The following is an 18,625-nucleotide window of genomic DNA, read 5'->3' as shown; positions in this document are numbered from 1 at the left end:
ATGTGCCCCTCACCTTCCCCTCTGTCTGGGCAGGGTCCCTCTGTGTCTCCCCATTCTGTATGTGCCCCTCACCTTCCCCTCTGTCTGGGCAGGGTCCCTCTGTGTCTCCCCATTCTGTATGTGCCCCCCCCACTGTCTGGGCAGGGTCCCTCTGTGTCTCCCCATTCTGTATGTGCCCCCCCTCTGTCTGGGCAGGGTCCCTCTGTGTCTCCCCATTCTGTATGTGCCCCCCCTCTGTCTGGGCAGGGTCCCTCTGTGTCTCCCCATTCTGTATGTGCCCCTCACCTTCCCCTCTGTCTGGGCAGGGTCCCTCTGTGTCTCCCCATTCTGTATGTGCCCCTCACCTTCCCCTCTGTCTGGGCAGGGTCCCTCTGTGTCTCCCCATTCTGTATGTGCCCCCCCCCCCCTCTGTCTGGGCAGGGTCCCTCTGTGTCTCCCCATTCTGTATGTGCCCCCCCCCTCTGTCTGGGCAGGGTCCCTCTGTGTCTCCCCATTCTGTATGTGCCCCCCCCTGTCTGGGCAGGGTCCCTCTGTGTCTCCCCATTCTGTATGTGCCCCCCCTCCCCTCTGTCTGGGCAGGGTCCCTCTGTGGCTCCCCATTCACTATGTGCCCCTCCCCTCTGTCTGGGCAGGGTCCCTCTGTGTCTCCCCATTCTGTATGTGCCCCCCCCCCTCTGTCTGGGCAGGGTCCCTCTGTGTCTCCCCATTCTGTATGTGCCCCCCCCCCCCCTCTGTCTGGGCAGGGTCCCTCTGTGTCTCCCCATTCTGTATGTGCCCCCCCCTCTGTCTGGGAAGGGTCCCTCTGTGGCTCCCCATTCACTATGTGCCCCTCACCAGTGCCAGACCGCATTGAAGTGCCCAATTACTGCTGCTTCCAGTCCGAGTATTTCTTGCCCCAGCTGCCAGTTGTGGGTGGCCCTTGGGTTCAGGGTGCATATACGTGGGTGCCTAGAAGAGACTTGTATTTCTATGTGTGAAACAAGACAAGTCACAAGGTTTGAGAGACCTTGGAGCCGACTCGTGAAATGTGACGTTCCCATTGAGATGTCCAGGAGAGGCACGAGACAGCCCATTAGGTTCCTGAGCGTCTGTGTGGCCTTATTAAGTTAGTGAGGCAGAGAGAGTACAAAACATACTGCAAAGCCGGCATATAATTAGCGTCGCCGCGCTTAATGAAGCGCAGAGTCACCTGCCGAGAGACGAGAGAGCGCGACGGCACAGACACTTTGTATGTTTCCCTCTTATATCTGCAAGAAAGGGAAGACTTACACTTAGCAGAGACACACACAGGCTTTTTATATCCTTTTGTTAAAGAAAAAATACATTTCAATCTGACAGTTTTCCTTTGTGCACAAAAATTATCAGAGAGATGGATTGTGTAGCCTTAATGTGATGGAACAAATGGAATGTACGGCTTGTTCTGAATGGCTGGGAACCCATAAACGCTCCGTAGTACCCAAGGCGGCAACAGCGGGACCATTTATTATTATTATTATTGTACCTGCACCTTCAGCTTTATACCTCTCCATTGTTCCTATGGCTTCTGCAGTAGCGCAAGCGAGGGGCAAAACATTTCCCTTTATCCAGGCAGCGGGGCCAGAAAGGTATCTGAAAAATAGTGTTTTTAATTACAGAATAAAATGATTTTATGTGGGGACAAACAGCAGTGGAAAGTAAAAGAGAATAAAGAAACATAGGGAGCATTAAAACAGCAGAGGAGAAATGGGGGTCAGGGGAGAAAAGGGGCAGCAGTGAGATGGGAAGGGCAAATGGGTCTGGGCTCTGTAGGGATAAATGGAGGCGAGAGGGGAATAGAGACAGGTGGGGGGGGAAAAGAAATGGAAATGGGGGAACGAGAGGAGGAAGAGACGGGAGGGACGGGGCTGGGAGGCACGGCGTAAAGCAGGGATCCCCAACCAGTGACTCAGGGGCAACATGTTGCTCCCCAACCCCTTGGCTGTTGCTCTCAGTGCCCCCAAACCAGGGAGTTATTTTTGAATTCCTGACTTGGGGGCAAGTTTTGGTTGAATAAAAACAAGATTTCCTACCAAATAAAGCCCCTGTAAGCTGATAGGGTGCATAGAGGCCCCTAATAGCCAATCACAGGCCTTATTTGGCTCCTCCATGAACTTTTATGGTGCTTGTGTTGCTCTCAGCGCCCCCAAACCAGGGAGTTATTTTTGAATTCCTGACTTGGGGGCAAGTTTTGGTTGAATAAAAACAAGATTTAGTACCAAATAAAGCCCCTGTAAGCTGATAGGGTGCATAGAGGCCCCTAATAGCCAATCACAGCCCTTATTTGGCTCCTCCATGAACTTTTATGGTGCTTGTGTTGCTCCCCAAGTCTTTTTATATTTGACTGTGGCTCCCGAGTAAGAAAGGCTGGGGGTCCCTGGAGTAAAGAGAATTACAAGGAAGATGTATATAAAGGACAAAAAAAAGAACATGAAAGGAGTAAAATAAGATAATAAATGAGAATAATAGAGGAGGGGGGGCATAATAGAAGAATAAAGGGGGAAGAAACCTAGAGATGAGACGTCAGTTGGCCCCCCAGCACCTACATAATGCAATGTGTGGCCCTCAGTGTCTGGTACTATAGTCCTGTGGCTATAGGGAATGATCTTGTTGGCTGTGGACACCCTAAGGCACTGATTGGCTACATGTTATTCTAGAGCTGTGAAACTCCCATGCTCTGATTGGTCACCGGTACCCTGTTAATATTCAGATTTTATTCAGGCTCATTCGGTCTCTGCCCGCGTAAAATGCGGTTTCCCGTGGATGAAAGAGAAGCCGCGCCTGGTGTATAATACTGTGCCACGGTGTGTAGCAGCAATCAGGCCCAATTACAGCCGCCTCATATCCCCATTATGTTCCGCACCGCTGTGGTCTGGCCACTAAGTGCTCAAATCAAGGGAAAGTGGAGACACCGAGAGAACAGCGCTGGGATAAATGTGGGGCGCCCCAGTGCTATTTATACTGCCGAGGAGGAACGAAGGGTTTCTTATAAATCATTAGAGTTGCTGGAGTGGGTCCTTGCCAAGAATTCAGCAGAGCGCCAGTCCCCTCAGTAACGCATGGAACCAGATTAAATAAAGAACATTCCCAATTTACACTCCTCGGGTACTGAGCAGCCAGTCTTTGTATCGGCGCCAGCGTCAGAACTGTCGCCTTCAGATAACTAGCCGGCCCGTAACTGCACTGATTGCAAGCTCTGAGCCCAAAACAACTTTAGTCCTATAATGTCTGAAACATCATTGCTTTATTCTGAGACAATTTGCAATTGGTCTTCATTTTTTATTATTTGTAGTCTTTTAGTTATTTTACTTTGTGTTCCGCAGCTCTGCAGCTTGAAATGTCAGCAGTTATCTGGTTGCTAGGATCCAAATTACCTTAGCAACCAGGGGGTGGCTTAAATGAGAGACAGGAATATGAATAGGAGAGGGGCTGAATAGAAGGATACCTTTGAATTACCTTTTAGTATGATGTAGAGAGCAATATTCTGAGACAATTTGCAATTGGTCTTCATTTTTTTATTATTTCCGTTTTTTTTCAGCAGCTCTCCAGCTTGGAGTTGCAGCAGCTATCTGGTTGCTAGGATCCAAATGACCTTAGCAACCAGGGAGAGGTTTGGATGAGAGACAGGTATATGAATAGTAGAGGGGCTGAATAGAAGGATAAGAAATAAAAAGTAACAATAACAATAAAACTGGAGCCTCACAGAGCAATAGGGTTTGGCTGCCGGGGTCAGTGACCCCCATTTGAAAGCTGCAAAGAGTCAGGAGAAGAAGGGAAATAATTAAAAAGCCATAGAAAATAAATAATGAAGACCAATTGAAAAGCTGCCTTAGCCAGTTACTGTGCTCTCCGTGACCTACGAAGCCATCTTGGAGCCTTAATAGAGTGCTGAGGAGTTTGCATTTTGCAAGTCTGCATTTATGAGACAATTACCCCCCCCCCGCTTGTGCTTGTTTCCCCCCATAAAACAAAGCAGAGGCGCGCGTAGCCCCTCAATGTGTGCGCGAGGGGGTGTTACAGGAAAATTACAGAGCAGAAGTCTGGAAAAGCAGCGCTCATTACACGCTCTGATAATATTAATGGTACCGCTAGAAATGTGCATTTCACATGGGCAGGATTGTGCCATTTACTCCAGCGCCTCTCGTATGCACTCACACTCCCCAATATTAGTTACCCGGGGGGGGGGCATTGTCTCACTGCGTTATAAGGCCAGCCAGTAACCCTTTCAGCTTCTGGTATAATAATAGCAATCTCCGCCGACAGCTTTTCGTGCTTAAAATGCCTGATATTGGCAATATACCGAGCATTTTGGCTAAGGTGCCAGTAACACACAGCACAGCTTGGATCAAAGTGCAAACCGGAAACTGTACGTCGCCGCCTTGGTGCCATTATTCATAGGTGAATATAGAATTATTTCCCTGGAATTTTGTGGGGTTAGTAGAACGGTACAGTTACAAGTAGCTCTGTATGTTGTTCTAGTCGCAGAAGCTGCCATAATGCTCATTACTTTCGGCCGCAGTGACCTAGGGTAACCAGTAGGTGGAACCCTTACTGTGCTAAAGTATGCTCATTACTGCCTCTAGCCAATGACTAAGCCTCTATAACTTCCAACCAGTCACTGATTGTCCCACCCCACTCATTAAAGCTGAGCTTGGCAGCCAATCACTAACTGTCTTTACACTCTTCAGCAGGGCTGAACTTGGGTCTAGCTTAAGTCAAGGATTCAGAAGTCGGCCAATTACTGACTGTCTCCACCTCCTTTACGAGAGCTGAGCTTGGGTCTAACTAATGGCAAAGGTTCTATAAGCAGAAGTCGGCCAATCACTGACTGTCCCCACCTCCTTTAGAAGAGCTGAGCTTGGGTCTAACTAATGGCAAAGGTTCTATAAGCAGAAGTCGGCCAATCACTGACTGTCCCCAACTCCTTTAGAAGAGCTGAGATTGGGTCTAACTAATGGCAAAGGTTCTATAAGCAGAAGTTGGCCAATCACTGACTGTCTCCACCTCCTTTAGAAGAGCTGAGATTGGGTCTAACTAATGACGAAGGTTCTATAAGCAGAAGTCGGCCAATCACTGACTGTCCCCACCTCCTTTAGAAGAGCTGAGCTTGGGTCTAACTAATGACGAAGGTTCTATAAGCAGAAGTCGGCCAATCACTGACTGTCCCCACCTCCTTTAGAAGAGCTGAGATTGGGTCTAACTAATGGCAAAGGTTCTATAAGCAGAAGTCGGCCAATCACTGACTGTCCCCAACTCCTTTAGGAGAGCTGAGCTTGGGTCTAACTAATGACGAAGGTTCTATAAGCAGAAGTCGGCCAATCACTGACTGTCCCCACCTCCTTTAGAAGAGCTGAGCTTGGGTCTAACTAATGACGAAGGTTCTATAAGCAGAAGTCGGCCAATCACTGACTGTCTCCACCTCCTTTAGGAGAGCAGAGCTTGGGTCTAACTAATGGCAACGGTTCTATAAGCAGAAGTTGGCCAATCACTGACTGTCCCCACCTCCTTTAGAAGAGCTGAGCTTGGGTCTAACTAATGACGAAGGTTCTATAAGCAGAAGTCGGCCAATCACTGACTGTCCCCACCTCCTTTAGAAGAGCTGAGCTTGGGTCTAACTAATGGCAAAGGTTCTATAAGCAGAAGTCGGCCAATCACTGACTGTCTCCACCTCCTTTAGAAGAGCTGAGCTTGGGTCTAACTAATGACGAAGGTTCTATAAGCAGAAGTCGGCCAATCACTGACTGTCTCCACCTCCTTTAGAAGAGCTGAGATTGGGTCTAACTAATGGCAAAGGTTCTATAAGCAGAAGTCGGCCAATCACTGACTGTCCCCAACTCCTTTAGGAGAGCTGAGCTTGGGTCTAACTAATGACGAAGGTTCTATAAGCAGAAGTCGGCCAATCACTGACTGTCCCCACCTCCTTTAGAAGAGCTGAGCTTGGGTCTAACTAATGACGAAGGTTCTATAAGCAGAAGTCGGCCAATCACTGACTGTCTCCACCTCCTTTAGGAGAGCAGAGCTTGGGTCTAACTAATGGCAAAGGTTCTATAAGCAGAAGTTGGCCAATCACTGACTGTCCCCACCTCCTTTAGAAGAGCTTAGCTTGGGTCTAACTAATGACGAAGGTTCTATAAGCAGAAGTCGGCCAATCACTGACTGTCCCCAACTCCTTTAGAAGAGCTGAGCTTGGGTCTAACTAATGACAAAGGTTCTATAAGCAGAAGTCGGCCAATCACTGACCGTCTCCTCCTCCTTTAGTAGACCTGAGCTTGGGTCTAACTAATGGCAAAGGTTCTATAAGCAGAAGTCGGCCAATCACTGACTGTCCCCAACTCCTTTAGAAGAGCTGAGCTTGGGTCTAACTAATGACGAAGGTTCTATAAGCAGAAGTCGGCCAATCACTGACTGTCCCCACCCCCTTTAGAAGAGCTGAGCTTGGGTCTAACTAATGACGAAGGTTCTATAAGCAGAAGTCGGCCAATCACTGACTGTCCCCACCCCCTTTTGAAGAGCTGAGCTTGGGTTTAACTAATGGCAAAGGTTCTATAAGCAGAAGTCGGCCAATCACTGACCGTCTCCTCCTCCTTTAGTAGAGCTGAGCTTGGGTCTAACTAATGGCAAAGGTTCTATAAACAGAAATCGGCCAATCACTGACTGTCCCCACCCCCTTTAGAAGAGCTGAGCTTGGGTTTAACTAATGGCAAAGGTTCTATAAGCAGAAGTCAGCCAATCACTGACCGTCTCCTCCTCCTTTAGTAGAGCTGAGCTTGGGTCTAACTAATGGCAAAGGTTCTATAAGCAGAAGTCGGCCAATCACTGACTGTCCCCACCCCCTTTAGAAGAGCTGAGCTTGGGTTTAACTAATGGCAAAGGTTCTATAAGCAGAAGTCGGCCAATCACTGACTGTCCCCACCCCCTTTAGAAGAGCTGAGCTTGGGTTTAACTAATGGCAAAGGTTCTATAAGCAGAAGTCGGCCAATCACTGACTGTCCCCACCCCCTTTAGGAGAGCTGAGCTTGGGTCTAACTAATGGCAAAGGTTCTATAAGCAGAAGTCGGCCAATCACTGACTGTCCCCACCTCCTTTAGAAGAGCTGAGATTGGGTCTAACTAATGGCAAAGGTTCTATAAGCAGAAGTCGGCCAATCACTGACTGTCCCCACCTCCTTTAGAAGAGCTGAGCTTGGGTCTAACTAATGGCAAAGGCTTTACCAGTACCCGGGGGGGGGCCTAACCTAGTGGGGGGAGCAGGTTACTACCGTTTAATCTCACATTGAGAGCTGTAAGTTGAGACCCTCGTGTAGGACTGTAACTGTACAGGAAGTAGTTGTGGGGGGGTCGGGGCATATTATTATTTCCTGTATTGGTTTATGAGCAGCAGCAGCAGCGGGTAATTAGGGCCATCTGCCTAATGCTGTCATTACCCAGAAGCCTTTGTGTCTGCGCAGCTCTTGTTCCTTAATGGACGGGGTCTCTGGCTAATAAGGGGCTGAAATGCTGATGCTTTAATTACGGCATTTATATGTATGAAATAGAATTACAGCCGCAGCAGCTGGCGGGGCAGCCACCGATACCGACTATTTACTCCTTAATTCTCTCTATTGGCTCATTCATGGAGTGTGAGTATATATATATATATGGGGAGACGCGGGCCGGCCCCGAGGGGTTAAACAATTATGGAACAAAAATGGAAATTCAAAAAGAGAGGTTTATTACTCACACAGAAACCTTCATCCAAAGGGAAAAATATACCTATATATCTGTATGGGAAGGTTTATTTATATACACAGGTATGTGTTACCCACAATGCTCGGGGCCTGGGGTGGTCTGGATAAGGGGTCTTTCAGTAATTTGGATCTCCGTATCTTTAGTCTGTTAAAAAATAATTACAGCATTAAATAAACCCAATAGGGCTGTTCTGCCCCAATAAGGGGTAATTATATCTTAGTTGGGATCAAGTACAGGTACTGTTTTATTATTACAGAGAAAAGGGAATCATTTAACCATGAAATAAACCCAATAGGGCTGTTCTGCCCCAATAAGGGGTAATTATATCTTAGTTGGGATCAAGTACAGGTACTGTTTTATTATTACAGAGAAAAGGGAATCATTTAACCATGAAATAAACCCAATAGGGCTTTTCTGCCCCCAATAAGGGGTAATTATATCTTAGTTGGGATCAAGTACAGGTACTGTTTTATTATTACAGAGAAAAGGGAATCATTTAACCATTAAATAAACCCAATAGGGCTGTTCTGCCCCAATAAGGGGTAATTATATCTTAGTTGGGATCAAGTACAGGTACTGTTTTATTATTACAGAGAAAAGGGAATCATTTAACCATGAAATAAACCCAATAGGGCTGTTCTGCCCCCAATAAGGGGTAATTATATCTTAGTTGGGATCAAGTACAGGTACTGTTTTATTATTACAGAGAAAAGGGAATCATTTAACCATTAAATAAACCCAATAGGGCTGTTCTGCCCCAATAAGGGGTAATTATATCTTAGTTGGGATCAAGTACAGGTACTGTTTTATTATTACAGAGAAAAGGGAATCATTTAACCATTAAATAAACCCAATAGGGCTGTTCTGCCCCAATAAGGGGTAATTATATCTTAGTTGGGATCAAGTACAGGTACTGTTTTATTATTACAGAGAAAAGGGAATCATTTAACCATTAAATAAACCCAATAGGGCTGTTCTGCCCCCAATAAGGGGTAATTATATCTTAGTTGGGATCAAGTACAGGTACTGTTTTATTATTACAGAGAAAAGGGAATCATTTAACCATTAAATAAACCCAATAGGGCTGTTCTGCCCCCAATAAGGGGTAATTATATCTTAGTTGGGATCAAGTAGGGGACATTCTCTATCTTTTCTGTGCTGCCTGTGCTCTCAGAGGATGCTGGGAGTTGCCTAAGAGGAGTTCCTGCCCCTGTGTGGGGCCCTGCAGCTAAGTGCCACCCGGCAGAGCCGACTGATTTCAGGCAATGAATTCTGGGCCGTTGGAGTTTACGAGGCGCGGGGCTGATTGATGGGAGCCCCTCTGTTGATTGTTTGCGAGAGGCGTCAGTTTGTTCCTGCTGTGATAAACAGGCGCACGTGCCAGGAATCCCTCAGCTGATTAATAACCATGATGGCTGCTGTCATTAACTGAGAGCGACACACTGAGAGACACGCACCTGCGGGATGGTGAATCTGGCACCCGCGCCGTACAGGCTCCGCCTCCTGTAGTGCCAGCCTGGGCGCAGGGAGTAGGATGTAGAGAGTGATATTCTGAGACAATTTGCAATTGGTCTTCATTTTTTTATTATTTGTATTTTTTTTTATAAATTCAGTTTTTTTTCAGCAGCTCTTCAGCTTGCGGTTTCAGCAGGTATCTGGTTGCTAGGATCCTAATTACCTTAGCAACCAGGGAGTGGTTTGGATGAGAGACTGGTATATGAATAGGAGAGGGGACTGAATAGAAAGATAAGGAATAAAAAGTAACAATAACAATAAAACTGGAGCCTCACAGAGCAATAGGGTTTGGCTGCCGGGGTCAGTGACCCCCATTTGAAAGCTGGGGGTGCTAAGGGTTAAATTTGCCCTCAGTCTGACATAGACATGTTCTAAAGCAATTTGCAATTGGTCTTCATTAACAGTGGGGCATTTCTCTGCCCGCGCCCCCTCTGCTGTGCCTGCCAGGGCCCCCTATAATTATTTGTAAAGGGAAAGTATTCTTTCTTATGGGATCCGCTTCTTAACACTCAGCGCCGGCAGCATCAGATGTTGACAACAGTACTATGGCACATAGGGATTCCCCTGTACTAAGCACAATTCAGCAGGAACAGCCCCCTAAGTTTGCCCATAGCCTGTACAGAGAGATACCATAAAACTATGGCACATAGGGATTCCCCTGTACTAAGCACAATTCAGCAGGAACAGCCCCCTAAGTTTGCTCATAGCCTGTACAGAGAGATACCATAAAACTATGGCACATAGGGATTCCCCTGTACTAAGCACAATTCAGCAGGAACAGCCCCCTAAGTTTGCCCATAGCCTGTACAGAGAGATACCATAAAACTATGGCACATAGGGATTCCCCTGTACTAAGCACAATTCAGCAGGAACAGCCCCCTAAGTTTGCTCATAGCCTGTACAGAGAGATACCATAAAACTATGGCACATAGGGATTCCCCTGTACTAAGCACAATTCAGCAGGAACAGCCCCCTAAGTTTGCCCATAGCCTGTACAGAGAGATACCATAAAACTATGGCACATAGGGATTCCCCTGTACTAAGCACAATTCAGCAGGAACAGCCCCCTAAGTTTGCTCATAGCCTGTACAGAGAGATACAATAAAATTATGGCACATAGGGATTCCCCTGTACTAAGCACAATTCAGCAGGAACAGCCCCCTAAGTTTGCTCATAGCATGTACACGGGGGGGCTTACTTTGAGAACATATGGACAGACATATGGAATGTAGGATAGTAATGGGTGCCCCACTTATCCCAGTTCCCAGCTCCGGTGGATGTACCATGGAATCCCCAGGCTGTCAGGGTTAGTGTGTGCATGAATAATGCGCTCCCCTGCCCGCCCGGCTCACTGGGAATTGGCAGTTAGAGCTGAGAGGCACATTCGGAAAGCATTTTGTCAGCACTGTATCGGGGGCCTCCCCGCTGGCCGGTAGGGGAATTGGACAGAATGATCTAACACCAGGTGCAAATCTCTCTCTCTTTTTCCCCCTTTCTCTAGACACTCACAGCTGTGCTGCGCTCTAAAGCGTCTCCCCGCACTCTCGTCAAAGGCTGCGCTCTATGAACTGACCGAGTGACACAATTGCGAGGTATGTGCTCCCCTCTCTCTGCCCATCACTGAGACAGAACCTGTACCGGCCCGGCTGGGCTCTGGGTCGCTCTGTTTCCCAGCCAGAACCCCTTATTATCATTAGCAGTGAGGGACCCACATATTGTCCCACTTACAGGCACAACATGGGGGGGTCTGCTGGAACCGGGGTGCCCCTGGGGGGTGAAGTCATTGTTACACACTTCCCTTTGTGTAACCGACTGGCGGCTTGTTACCTAGTTACACGAACACAGGAAGGGGGGTCATAATGAACCTTAGCAACCCCCGTCCCAACAGCCCCCAGTCCCCACTGTAACCTCACTTTTCCTCAACTGATGGTGAGATCTCCTTTCCTCCCCCCCCAATGAATCACTCATTCCCCCTCTCTTGGTAGGGAACCCCATAACCTGACTGCCCTTACAGTAAGGAACCCCTTCCTATGCTGATGGTGAGATCCCCTTTCCTCCCCACCCCCAATGAATCACTCATTCCCCCTCTCTTGGTAGGGAATCCCATAACCTGACTGCCCTTACAGTAAGGAGCCCCTTCCTATGCTGATGGTGAGATCTCCTTTCCTCCCCACCCCCAATGAATCACTCATTCCCCCTCTCTTGGTAGGGAATCCCATAACCTGACTGCCCTTACAGTAAGGAACCCCTTCCTATGCTGATGGTGAGATCTCCTTTCCTCCCCACCCCCAATGAATCACTCATTCCCCCTCTCTTGGTAGGGAATCCCATAACCTGACTGCCCTTACAGTAAGGAGCCCCTTCCTATGCTGATGGTGAGATCTCCTTTCCTCCCCACCCCCAATGTATCACTCATTCCCCCTCTCTTGGTAGGGAATCCCATAACCTGACTGCCCTTACAGTAAGGAACCCCTTCCTATGCTGATGGTGAGATCTCCTTTCCTCCCCACCCCCAATGAATCACTCATTCCCCCTCTCTTGGTAGGGAACCCCATAATCCGACTGCCCTTACAGTAAGGAACCCCTTCCTATGCTGATGGTGAGATCCCCTTTCCTCCCCACCCCCAATGTATCACTCATTCCCCATCTCTTGGTAGGGAACCCCATAACCTGACTGCCCTTATAGTAAGGAGCCCCTTCCTATGCTGATGGTGAGATCCCCTTTCCTCCCCACCCCCAATGTATCACTCATTCCCCATCTCTTGGTAGGGAACCCCATAACCTGACTGCCCTTATAGTAAGGAACCCCTTCCTATGCTGATGGTGAGATCCCCTTTCCTCCCCACCCCCAATGTATCACTCATTCCCCATCTCTTGGTAGGGAACCCCATAACCTGACTGTCCTTACAGTAAGGAACCCCTTCCTATGCTGATGGTGAGATCCCCTTTCCTCCCCACCCCCAATGTATCACTCATTCCCCATCTCTTGGTAGGGAATCCCATAACCTGACTGCCCTTACAGTAAGGAGCCCCTTCCTATGCTGATGGTGAGATCTCCTTTCCTCCCCACCCCCAATGTATCACTCATTCCCCCTCTCTTGGTAGGGAACCCCATAACCTGACTGCCCTTACAGTAAGGAACCCCTTCCTATGCTGATGGTGAGATCCCCTTTCCTCCCCACCCCCAATGTATCACTCATTCCCCCTCTCTTGGTAGGGAATCCCATAACCTGACTGCCCTTACAGTAAGGAACCCCTTCCTATGCTGATGGTGAGATCCCCTTTCCTCCCCACCCCCAATGTATCACTCATTCCCCATCTCTTGGTAGGGAACCCCATAACCTGACTGCCTTACAAAACAAAAAGCTAAATAATGGAAAAACCATTAAAATTAAAAAATGAAGACCATGTCTCAGAATATCAATGCCTACATCATAATAAAAGTTTAAGGGGGTGAACTGCCCCTGTAACACCTCTGTTCTTACATTATACAGGGTAAAATCTGAAAATAAAAGTGAAGCCACATTCTACTTTCTGATCCCAAAGAGTCAAACAAACAAGCCATATAATGAGCTAATGAGCTAAAGATTACAGGTTGGGAAGAGGGAGGGCTTTGTTTATACAGAGGCTTCTCAGTGGATGGCTGGTTTGTTTGACTTTGCTCTTTGGGATCAGGAAGTAGAATGTGGCTTCAGTTTGCTCTGTTTAAAGCAAGAAATAACAAAAGTCACAGATATTTCCTAATTAAAAGAATTGGCAAAATGTATGCTCAGCAAAAGCACCAATGTTGAAAAAGTGGGTGTACTTTCCCTTGAAATGAAAAGCATGGTTGGCTCTTAAAGGGGCAGCGTACACCCATGCAGGCAACAAAGTCCCCTAAGAAAGGCAAGGGATTGGTTCATACAGAACTTCTGCTCCCTTGTTTCAGTATCAGGGTTGCCCCCTGGCCGGTAGCCGGTAGCCGGTAGCCCAGGCTGGGGCTGCTATTACATATTTACTGGCAATGTACTTCCTGGTATAGTTGTAATAACTAGTTAATCTGCCCGGGCCCGCCTCCGATCCGCCCCTTTTCTCCTGTATTCTCAATCTAATATCTGTCTATCTATCTATCTATCTATCTGTCTATCTATCTATCTATCTATCTATCTAATATCATATCTATCAATCTATCTATCTACCTATCTAATATCATATCTATCTATCTATCTATCTATCTATCTATCTATCTATCATCTTTCTATATAATATCACATCTATCTATCTATCTATCTGTTTATCTATCTATCTACCTATCTATCTAATATCATATCTATCTATCTATCTATCTATCTATCATCTTTCTATATAATATCACATCTATCTATCTATCTATCTATCTATCTGTCTATCTATCTAATATCATATATCTCTATCTAATATCTATCTATCTAATATCATATCTCTCTAACTAATATCGATCTATCTATCTAATATCACATCTATCTATCATCTATCTATTTATCTGTCTGTCTGTCTGTCTGTCTATCTATCTATCTATCTAATATCATATCTATCTATTTATCTATCATATATCTATGTCGGTCTCTCTCTCTCTTTACCATCTATCATATATCTATCTATCTATCTATCTATCTATCTATCTATCTATCTGTCTATCTATCTATCTATCTATCTATCTAATATCACATCTATCTATCATCTATCTATTTATCTGTCTGTCTGTCTGTCTGTCTGTCTGTCTGTCTGTCTGTCTGTCTGTCTGTCTGTCTGTCTATCTATCTATTTAATATCATATCTATCTATCTATCTATCTATCTATTTAATATCATATCTATCTATTTATCTATCATATATCTATGTTGGTCTCTGTCTCTCTCTCTCTTTACCATCTATCATCTATCATATATCTATCTATCTATCTATCTATTTATCATCTATATTTGCCCCGGGCCCGCCTCCGATCCGCCCCTTTCTCCTGTATCAGCTCCTGTCCTTACCAAATCCTCTGCTCCTTACTTTGTGACACGCTCCCCCCCTGGAGGTGATGACCTCGCCCACTTTACATGCACAACTCCGCCTATTTGACACCCACCCCCCCGGCCAGTCCGGTATATTCTATAACAGTGACAACCCTATATTATAGTGAGAAACAACAGGCAGACACGGCTTTGTGGCTCCCTTCTGCTGTTGGTGGTATGCTGGGAATTGTAGTTCAGCCAGATGTAGAAGACCCCAGATTGGGCCATTGGGTGCAGTAGTGATTATTGTTGCCCTGTAAATACCCTAGGGAGGGCAGGTCCATTGGCGGTCTGGGTACCAGGGGAGGGCACTGCGGCCCCCCCAACCAATCAGCCGAGCCTGAAATCTAATTGCGGGTGTTAGTTTAGGCGACGCTCCGTGCAACGGGCTGGGGATTTATGGTAAGACCGGTAGTGGGCCGACGGGGGCTGTAGAAGTTTAACTACATTTTCTCAGCTTCACACCAGCGCAATAAAAATAGTTCATATGTGCTGCCCTAATTCTCACTTCCAATATAAAAGTGTTTTATGAGGCTCGGCTCTCATTGGCTTTGCAGAGGAGCGAATATTGGCAGGTCCCGCCCCCCCTGTGACAGCCTGTCCTCTGTGCGCTACAGTAGCACCGGGGGGTCAGTCTGCGGAGGGCAAGGGGCAATTAAATACAGTGTAATGCCCCAGTGTGTTAACCTCTCCATTACCAGATGTGCGCAAACTACTTTATTATTCCTGTTATAGGGAAAGTGTTGTCCTTTATACAGGTGCTTATGGGAAATACACTGTGCAGGGCTGTGCTGAAACCTTCCCAGCATTCCCTTTTATATGGATATGGGGGTTACGCCGTGCCTATATATTATACAGTTACTGTGTGTATAGGATATGGGGGTTACACTGTGCCTATATATTATACAGTTACTGTGTGTATAGGATATGGGGGTTACACTGTGCCTATATATTATACAGTTACTGTGTGTATAGGATATGGGGGTTACGCCGTGCCTATATATTATACAGTTACTGTGTGTATAGGATATGGGGGTTACACCGTGCCTATATATTATACAGTTACTGTGTGTATAGGATATGGGGGTTACACCGTGCCTATATATTATACAGTTACTGTGTGTATAGGATATGGGGGTTACACCGTGCCTATATATTATACAGTTACTGTGTGTATAGGATATGGGGGTTACACCGTGCCTATATATTATACAGTTACTGTGTGTATAGGATATGGGGGTTACACCGTGCCTATATATTATACAGTTACTGTGTGTATAGGATATGGGGGTTACACCGTGCCTATATATTATACAGTTACTGTGTGTATAGGATATGGGGGTTACACTGTGCCTATATATTATACAGTTACTGTGTGTATAGGATATGGGGGTTACACCGTGCCTATATATTATACAGTTACTGTGTGTATAGGATATGGGGGTTACACCGTGCCTATATATTATACAGTTACTGTGTGTATAGGATATGGGGGTTACACTGTGCCTATATATTATACAGTTACTGTGTGTATAGGGTATGGGGGTTACGCCTATATATTATACAGTTACTGTGTGTATAGGATATGGGGGTCATGCCGTGCCTATATATTATACAGTTACTGTGTGTATAGGATATGGGGGTTACACTGTGCCTATATATTATACAGTTACTGTGTGTATAGGATATGGGGGTTACACTGTGCCTATATATTATACAGTTACTGTGTGTATAGGATATGGGGGTTACACCGTGCCTATATATTATACAGTTACTGTGTGTATAGGATATGGGGTTACGCTGTGCCTATATATTATACAGTTACTGTGTGTATAGGATATGGGGGTTACGCCGTGCCTATATATTATACAGTTACTGTGTGTATAGGATATGGGGGTTACGCCGTGCCTATATATTATACAGTTACTGTGTGTATAGGATATGGGGGTTACACCGTGCCTATATATTATACAGTTACTGTGTGTATAGGATATGGGGGTTACACCGTGCCTATATATTATACAGTTACTGTGTGTATAGGATATGGGGGTTACACCGTGCCTATATATTATACAGTTACTGTGTGTATAGGATATGGGGGTTACACTGTGCCTATATATTATACAGTTACTGTGTGTATAGGATATGGGGGTTACACTGTGCCTATATATTATACAGTTACTGTGTGTATAGGGTATGGGGGTTACACTGTGCCTATATATTATACAGTTACTGTGTGTATAGGATATGGGGGTTACACTGTGCCTATATATTATACAGTTACTGTGTGTATAGGATATGGGGGTTATACTGTGCCTATATATTATACAGTTACTGTGTGTATAGGATATGGGGGTTACACTGTGCCTATATATTATACAGTTACTGTGTGTATAGGATATGGGGGTTATACTGTGCCTATATATTATACAGTTACTGTGTGTATAGGATATGGGGGTTACACTGTGCCTATATATTATACAGTTACTGTGTGTATAGGATATGGGGGTTACACTGTGCCTATATATTATACAGTTACTGTGTGTATAGGATATGGGGGTTACACTGTGCCTATATATTATATATATATTATACAGTAAAATAAAATTGAATAAAGAACAGAATTTTTCCCTATGTTTATTTGTAACCCAACTCTAACATATGTTCAGTATTTGGAATTGATAGAAATAGTTTGTATGGTTTCCCAGTCCGTTTGTTTTTTCATGAAAGGCTCATCTTTAAAGGGACCCGCTGGCTGAAGAGCTTGCACTCTACAGATGGAGGGAATTAGTTTCTGCCAGATCAATGGCTGAGCACAGGATGCTGGCCGGGGCAAAGGTTTGCATTGCATTAGCACATTCACACACACGTATGTTTCTCGTATTCGCGCATGGAAAGAATGTGACCCGGAGCGCTGTGACTAAGCGTTACCTTCACTCCCGCACTCTGATCTTCAGAGAAACTGCCCCCCATGGGGGGAATCTCACAGCCCCCATTCACTGCACATTCCTCATGGTGCCGGCCCGGGGGAACCCCAATTATAAGCATGTAACCGACATCAGCCCGCTCTTAGGTACCCCGAGAATAGGGGGGTTTCTATTATCTATCTATCATCTATCTACCTATCTATCTATCACTCTATCATCTATCTATCTATCTATCTCTTTACTGTATCTATCTGTCTGTCTGTCTCTCTCTTTTTATCATCTATTTATTATCTATCTATCTATCGCTCTATCTATCTATCTATCTATCTATCTATCGCTCAATCTATCTATCTATAATCTATATATCATCTCTCTATCTCTTTACTGTATCTATCTGTCTCTCTCTCTCTCTCTCTTTATCATCTATCTATCTATCTATCTCTCTCTCTCTCTCTCTCTATCTGTCTGTCTGTCTGTCTCTCTCTATCATATCTCTCTCTCTGTATGTCTGTCTCTCTATCTATCTATTTATCTATCTAATATCTTATCTGTAATTAGATTATCTGTCTCTCCATCGAATCTATCATCTATCTATCTATCTATCTATCTATCTATCTATCTATTATCTATCATCTATCATCTATCTATCTATTATCTATCTACCTGTCTATCTATATATCATCTATCTGGGCTGGGCTGGGAGTGAGCGTGTCACCGCGGCGCTGCTTTGTGATTGGTCAGTAATCCCCATGCGCAGGGAATCGCAGGGAGTTTCAGGGAGTCGCAGGGAGTTGCGGGGAGTCGCGGGGAGTTGCAGGGAGTTGCAGGGAGTTGCGGGGAGTTGCAGGGAGTCGCGGGGAGTCGCAGGGAGTTGCGGGGAGTTGCAGGGAGTCGCAGGGAGTTGCAGGGAGGCGCGGGGAGTTGCAGGGAGTCGCAGGGAGTACTTGTGCCTGCCTGCAATTCACTAGAAGGGCATTAGCTAAACAATGTGCCTGGGTTTAATGGATTGTTTGGCTAATCCACTCTGAAAGGACTGGCCCCCGGGGAGATGGGCTTCTAATGGTCTTGTCAAAGGGAACACAAGCCGCATTTAACTTCCCCGCCTAATAGCCGGGGATAGAGTGTGGGGGGGGGGCCCTCCTTCTGCAGCCCTGATCCCTCAGCTACGGATACATGGAGTAAATTTGTTTTATTCTCTGCTCCTTCCCTCCTCCCTTCATATTCTGCCCATCTAATGGCATGGCTTTCTCAACACCAGTGCAGTCGGCTTCATAGCCGCAGATGGATGTCATTGGGGGATCCTGTCTTCAGCTTCCCCTTATGGACCCCCAGTAGAACCCTGGCCCCCCACCAAGCGTCACCCTGTAGCCCCTCCCCTGCTATAGCCCCTCCCCTGGCGCAGATTATTGCTACAGCTAATTAG

The 18,625-nt window shown here is 46.0% G+C and overlaps 1 protein-coding gene and 1 long non-coding RNA gene across 3 annotated transcripts in view; one reads left to right on the top strand and one right to left on the bottom strand.

Annotated features, from left to right (window-relative positions):
• Nucleotides 1-18,625, top strand: part of cntfr (ciliary neurotrophic factor receptor) — a 283,796-nt gene that overhangs the window by 146,456 nt on the left and 118,715 nt on the right. For both annotated transcript variants that reach the window (XM_031892423.1, XM_031892427.1), the window contains one exon: nt 10,759-10,849. The gene's annotated coding sequence lies outside the window, so the exon portion shown is untranslated. The remainder of the gene's footprint in view (nt 1-10,758; nt 10,850-18,625) is intronic.
• Nucleotides 749-18,625, bottom strand: part of LOC116408226 — a 37,010-nt gene continuing 19,133 nt past the window's right edge. The window contains exons 2-3 of the long non-coding RNA XR_004220809.1: nt 1,502-1,608; nt 749-1,247 (exon numbers count right to left, since the gene is read on the bottom strand). This is a non-coding gene — a long non-coding RNA (uncharacterized LOC116408226). The remainder of the gene's footprint in view (nt 1,248-1,501; nt 1,609-18,625) is intronic.

The sequence above is a fragment of the Xenopus tropicalis genome, chromosome 1 (assembly GCF_000004195.4).
Source record: "Xenopus tropicalis strain Nigerian chromosome 1, UCB_Xtro_10.0, whole genome shotgun sequence".
Classification (NCBI taxonomy): Eukaryota; Metazoa; Chordata; class Amphibia; order Anura; family Pipidae; genus Xenopus; species Xenopus tropicalis.
Note: the sequence above shows the minus strand (reverse complement) of the source record. Positions and strands in the feature narration are given on the sequence as shown.